Raw genomic sequence first — 6,583 nt, forward strand, 5'->3', positions numbered from 1 at the left:
TCATGCTGAGGAAGACTATTGAGAGTCCCTTGGACTGCAAGGAAATCAAACCAGTCAATACTGAAAGAAATCAACCATGAATATCCATTGGAAGGACTGATACTGAAGCTGAAGCTCCAATACTTTGGCCACCTGATGTGAAGAGTTCTCATTTCAAAGACGCTGATGCTGGGAAAGATTGAAGGCGAAAGGAGAAGAGGGTGGCAGAGGATGAGCTGGTTAGATAGCATTACAGACTCAGTAGATGTGAATTTGAGCAAACTCCAGGAGATAGTGAAGGACACAGAAGCCTGGCATACTGCAGTCCATGGGGTCACAAAAAGTTGAACACAACTTAGCGACTGAACAAGTAAGATACCATCTGTATATTGTTTGCAAATACCTTTTATTAAATCAAAATAAAGTTTGCCAAGAATTTTAATCCTGAACAAGTGCTGACTTTATCGACTCTCTTGGTACATCTATTGAGATGGCCACTCTTTGCTTTATTATGGTAATGCAGAGAATAGCAATCATTTAGTTTTTTAAGGTAAAATTTATCAAGGTATTATTTGCATACAGTATAATGCAGCCATTTTACATTTATAGTTTAACAAGTTTGCAATGTATAGACCCATGAAACAGCCTCCACAATCAAGATGTAGAATATTTTCATCACCCAAAAAAGTTCCCTCGTGCTCCAAGGCCTAGGCAACAACTTAGCTTCTTTCTGTCAAAAAAAAAAAAAAAAAAAGATCATTTTTGTCATATAAGTGGAATTTATAGAGGGATAGAGGGGATAGAGTGGGAAGGGAGATGAAAAGGGAGTTCAGGATGGGAGGGACATATGTATACCTTTGACTGATGCATGTTGTATGGCAAAAACCATCACAATATTGTAAAGTAATTATCCTCCAATTAAAATAAATAAATTCATTTCTAAAAAAGGATTGACAAAAGGAATTTATAAAAGGATTTTGTATATTAATAAATGGAATTATACACTATGTACTCTTTTGAGTGACTTTTAAAACTCATATTTGGGACTTCTTCATGATTTTGCATACATAAGTTTATTCGGTTTATTGCTGAATAGCTTTAATCATGTACATATACCATAATGTTTGTCAATTCACTGATCAAAAAGTGTTAGCAGTCTCTTTTCCAGATTGGAGGCTATTATAAATAAACCTTCTATGAACATTTCTGTGTAAGCCATTTATGGACATATGTTTATTTCTCTTGAGTGAATACTTGAGGATGAGATTGTTGAGTAATATCATTGAGTGTATATTTGAAATTATGATATTTTGAAATTGTTTGCCAATGTAGCTATAACATTTTGCACTCCCACCAGCAGCACATGAGAGTTTCACTTGTCCTACACCCTCATCAGCAATTGGAATTCTCAGTCCTTTAATTTTATTCATCCAGTGGTTGTGAAGTGGTCTGTTAGTGTTGTTTTAATTTTTATTTACCTGATAAGCAGTGATATTAAATACCCTTCACAAGCTTGTTGCACATTCATACATCTTCTTTTGTGAAACATTTGTTCAAATATTTAGCCATATTTTAATTTGTTTTTAATTTACGTGTATTATGTATGTTCTATGTATTTTATATGTATGTTCTATGTATGTACAATGTATGTTCTATGGATTTTAGCAAATGCAGAGTCATATAACAATGCTTATGATCAAGAAACCACAGAGTTTCATCACATCCTAAAATTCCACTATACAAAACCTTTCTGGTCAAACTCTCCAAACAAATTTAATTCCTAGATACTTCTTATGTGTTCTTCATTCTATAATTTTGTTTTCCCAAGATGTCGTAGTGTATGATTTGGAACCTGGCTTCTTCCTCATAGCATTGCTTATCACGGTTCTTAATTAGTTTTGTGTGTTCTTATTGTTGACTTTTTAGAGTTATTTATTTAATCTGAATTTTTCCCTCTAATACACGTTGCAAATATATACTCCCAGTCAGTGGTTTGCCTTTTCATTTTCTTGATATTGTCTTTCAAAGAGCAGGACTTTGCACTATTGACAAAAGCCACTTGATAAAGTTTATTCTTTATGATTCATGCTTTGTTTTTTTTGCAATTTATAAACATATTATATTGCTTGGCTTGGAAAGACCCTCTGGAGAAGGAAATGTCAACCCAATCCAGTATTCTTGCCTGGAGAATCCCATGGACAGAGGAGCATGGCAGGCTACAGCCCATGGCATTGCAAAGAGTTGGACACGACTGAGTGATTAACACTTTCACATCTTGATTATCGTGAATAGTGCTGCAATGAACTTGGGAGTGCAGATATGTTTTCAAGATAGTGATTTTGTTTTCTTTGAATATATATCCAGAGGCGGAATTGGTAGTTCTATTCTTTTTTTTTTCTTTTAATTTTTTTGTTGAAGGATAATTGCTTTATAGAATTTTGTGGTTTTCTGTCAAACCTCAACATGAATTGGCCATAGGCATAAATATATCCCCTCCCTTTTGAACCTCCCTCCCATCTCCCTCCCCATCCCACCCCTCTAGGTTGATACAGAGCCCCTGTTTGAGTTTCCTGAGCCATACAGCAATTCTTTTTTGATCATAATGTTTGCATCACTGTGATTTCCAACAACAATGTGCAAGAGTTTCAATTTCTCCATATCTTCACCAACACTTGCTCACTCTGTCTCCAGACACAAACACACACACACACACACACACCATCCTGACAGGTGCATGGTAATATCTCACTGTGGGCTTGATTTACATTTCCCTGACAATTAGTGAAACTGAGCATTTTTTTTTTTTCATGTTATCTGTTGGTCATTTAATGTCTTCTTTGGAAAAATATCTATTCAAGTTTTTAGGCCACTTTTAAATCAAGTTGTTATTTTGCTTTTTTGTTTTTGTTTTGTTTGCTGTTGAGTTGCAGAAGTAGCTTGCATATTTTTTATATTAACCCCTAATTAAATATAAGGTTTCCCATCCTATAGATTGCCTCCTTGTTCTGTTGACTGTTTCATTAACTTGAATTCCTGAAATAAATATCTCTTGGTCATGATGCATTATCTTTTTCGTATGTTATGGGGTTTAATTTGCAAATAGTTTGCTTATAACTTTTGCATGTTCATGAAAGTTATAGTTCTTATAGTTTCTTTGTCAGGTTTTGGTATCAGGGTAAATCTGGTCTCATAACACAATTTGCAAAATGTTTCATCTTTATTATATTCTCTGACAGAGTTTATGTAAAATAGGCAAATATTTCTTCCTTAAATGCTCCAAGAATTTGCAGTGCATCCACTTACATCTGAGTTTTCTTGGTAGAAAGAAATTCAATTACATATTCAACTTATTTAACGTATAGAGAATTATTCATGCTTTTGATCTTTTATGTGTTTTGGTAAGTTGTATTTTTTAAGAAATTTGATAATTTTATTGAAGTTATAAGCTTTACAAGCATAAAGTTTCTCACAATAAGTACTTCTTATTACTTCCTTTACTTGAATTGGGTAAAAGTTACTATTTTTTCTTTATAATTCTATTATTTAAAAAAAATACATACAGTCACATAATCTAAAACAAAAGAAAGATACAGAACAATTGTGAAGTGAAAGTCGCTCAGTCGTGTCTGACTCTTTGCAACCCCATGGACTATACGGTTCACGGAATTCTTCAGGCCAAAACACTGGATTGGGTAGCCTTTCCCTTCTCCACAGGATCTTCCCAACCCAGAGACCTAACCCAGGTCTCCTGCATTGCAGGTGGATTTCTTACCCGCGGAGTCACAAGGGTAGTCCAAGATTACTGGAATGGGTAGCCTATCCCTTCTCCAGAGGATCTTCGCAACCCAGGAATTGAACCTGGGTTTCCTGCATTGCAGGCGGATTCTTTACCAACTGAACTATCAGGGAAGCCAGAACAATTACAGCCTCAAAAAATTCTCTCATATTGTCCTTTTATAGTCTATTCCTTCACCCCTCTTCTAGTCCCAACAACAACAGAGCTGTTTTTCAATAACACTGCCTTTTCCAGAAGATCATATGTATGGAATTACACAGTATGTCGCATTTGAAATCTGTAGTTTTTCTTTTTTCTCTAATCTGTGTTGCTCCATGTATAAGTAGTTTGCTTCTTTTTGCTGTTGAGTAGTATTCCCTTATAGCTCAGTCAGTAAAGAATCTGCCTCCAATGCAGGAGACCTGGGTTCTATTCCTTGGTCAGGAAGATCCCCTGGAGAAGGAAATGGCAATCCACTCCAGTATTCTTGCCTGGAAAATCCCATGGACAGAGGAGCTTGGCGGGCTACATTCCATGGGGTCACAAGAGTCAGACACGACTTAGCGACTAAACCACCACCACCACCAGTATTCTATTAGAGGCTTCCAACATGGCTCAGTGGTAAAGAATCTGCCTGCCAATGCAGGAGATGCAAGTGATGAGAGTTCAATCCCTGGGTCAGGAAGACTACACAGTATGGTAGGAAATGGCAACCCACTCCAGTATTCTTGCCTGGAAAATTCCATGAACAGACGAACCTGGTGGGCTATAGTCCATGGAGCCTCAAAGAGTCACACACGATTGAGCACTGTATTCTACTGTATGCATACTTCAAAGCTTTTTTTTTTTTTATTCACCATTTGAAGGACATTGGAGCTATATCCAGGTTTTGGCAATCATAAATAAATCTGCTATACTTGTGAACAGATTTTCATGTGAACATGAGTTTTCATTTATCCAGGGTAAATACTTGACATTCCATTGTATGGATGTAGCACTGTTTACTTAAATATTCACCAGTTGAAGAACATTTGAGTTGTTTTCTTTTAATTGTCATAGAGCCACTAAAACATTTCTTTACAAAGTTTATGTGAATTTAAGTTTTGTTTTCTATTAGAAAAAAAATTTATCCTAGGAATAGGATTTCTGGGCTATAGGGCAAGTTTTTTTTTTTTTCCTAAATTTATGTGAAATTCCCAAACTACTCTCCAAAGTGGCTGTACTATTTTGCATTCCCACCAGCAATATATGAGAGTTTCTATCATTTTGTATCCTCACCAGCATTTGATTATGAAGTTTTGGTTTGCCTTAGTTTGGTTTTGTTTTTAAAGACATTTTTTAGTAGGTGTAGTGTATATCATTGTGATTTTAATGTTTATTCTAAAATGGAAAAAAAAAACATACCCCAGAGTATGGTCTCTTTTGGAAATTGTTTCATGGGCACTTAAAAGGAATGTATAGTCTGCTATCCTTTGGTGTAGTGCTTTATAGATGTCATTCAAAGTCAAACTGCTTAATATTGTTGTTCAAATCACACATATCCTTACATAATTGTTAATTGTCTTATTTTTGCTACTTTTGCATTCCAGTCCCCTATAATGAAAAGGACACATTTTTTTTTCCAAAAAAAAAAAATGTGTCCTTTTCATTCTTTTCATCTACTTCTGCTTTATTGACTACACTGAAACCTTTGACTGTACAGATCACAACAAACTATGGAAAGTTCTACAGGAGATGGAAATACCAGACCACCTTACCTGCCTCCTCAGAAATCTGTATGCAGGTCAAGAAGCAACAGTTAAAACTGGACATGGAACAACAGACTGGTTCCAAATTGGGAAAGGAGTATATCAGGGCTGTATATTGTTACCTTGCTTATTTAACTTTTATGCAGAGTACACTATGTGAAATGCCAGGCTGGATGAAGCACAAGCTGGAATTAAGATTTCCAGAAGAAATAGCAATAATCTCAGATACGCAGATGACACCACCCTTATGGCAGAAAGCAAAGAGGAATCTTCATAAAAGTTAAAGAAGTGAGTGAAAAAGCTGACTTAACACTCAACATTCAAAAAACAAAGATCATGGCATCCGGTCCCATCACTTCATGGCAATAGATAGGGAAACAACAGAAACCATGACAGACTTTATTTTCCTGGGCTCCAAAATCACTGCAGATGGTAACTGCAGCCATGAAATTAAAAGACACTCGCTCCTTGGAAGAAAAGCTATCATCAACCTATATAGCATATTAAGAAGCAGAGACATTATTTTGCAAACAAAGGTCCATCTAGTCAAAGCTATGGTTTTTCCAGTACTCGTGTATGGATGTGAGAGTTGGAACATAAAGTGAGCCGAGTGCCAAAGAATTGATGCTTTCAAACTGTGGTGAGAAGACTCTTGAGAGTCCCTTGGACTGCTAGGAGATCAAACCAGTCAATCCTAAAGGAAATCAGCCCTGAATATTCATTGGAAGGACTGATGCTGAAGCTGCAGCTCCAAAACTTTGGCCACCTAATGTGAAGGATGGATTCATTTGAAAAGACCCTGATGCTGGAAATGGAGAAGGACATGGCAACTCACTCCAGTATTCTTCCCTGGAGAATCCCAGGGACAGAAGAGCCTGGTGGGCTGCCATCTATGGGGTTGCACAGAGTTGGACATGACTGAAGCAATGCAGCAGCAGCAGCAGATGCTGGGAAAGATTGAAGGCAGGAGGTAAAGGGGATGACAGAGGATGAGATGACTGGATGGCATCACCGACTCAGTAGACATGAGTTTGAGCAAGCTCCGGGAGTTGGTGATGAACAGGAAACCTGGAGTGCCACA

The sequence above is a fragment of the Bos grunniens genome, chromosome X (assembly GCF_055505025.1).
Source record: "Bos grunniens cultivar Pamir isolate PY7600 chromosome X, Bosgru_T2T1.0, whole genome shotgun sequence".
Taxonomy (NCBI): domain Eukaryota; kingdom Metazoa; phylum Chordata; class Mammalia; order Artiodactyla; family Bovidae; genus Bos; species Bos grunniens.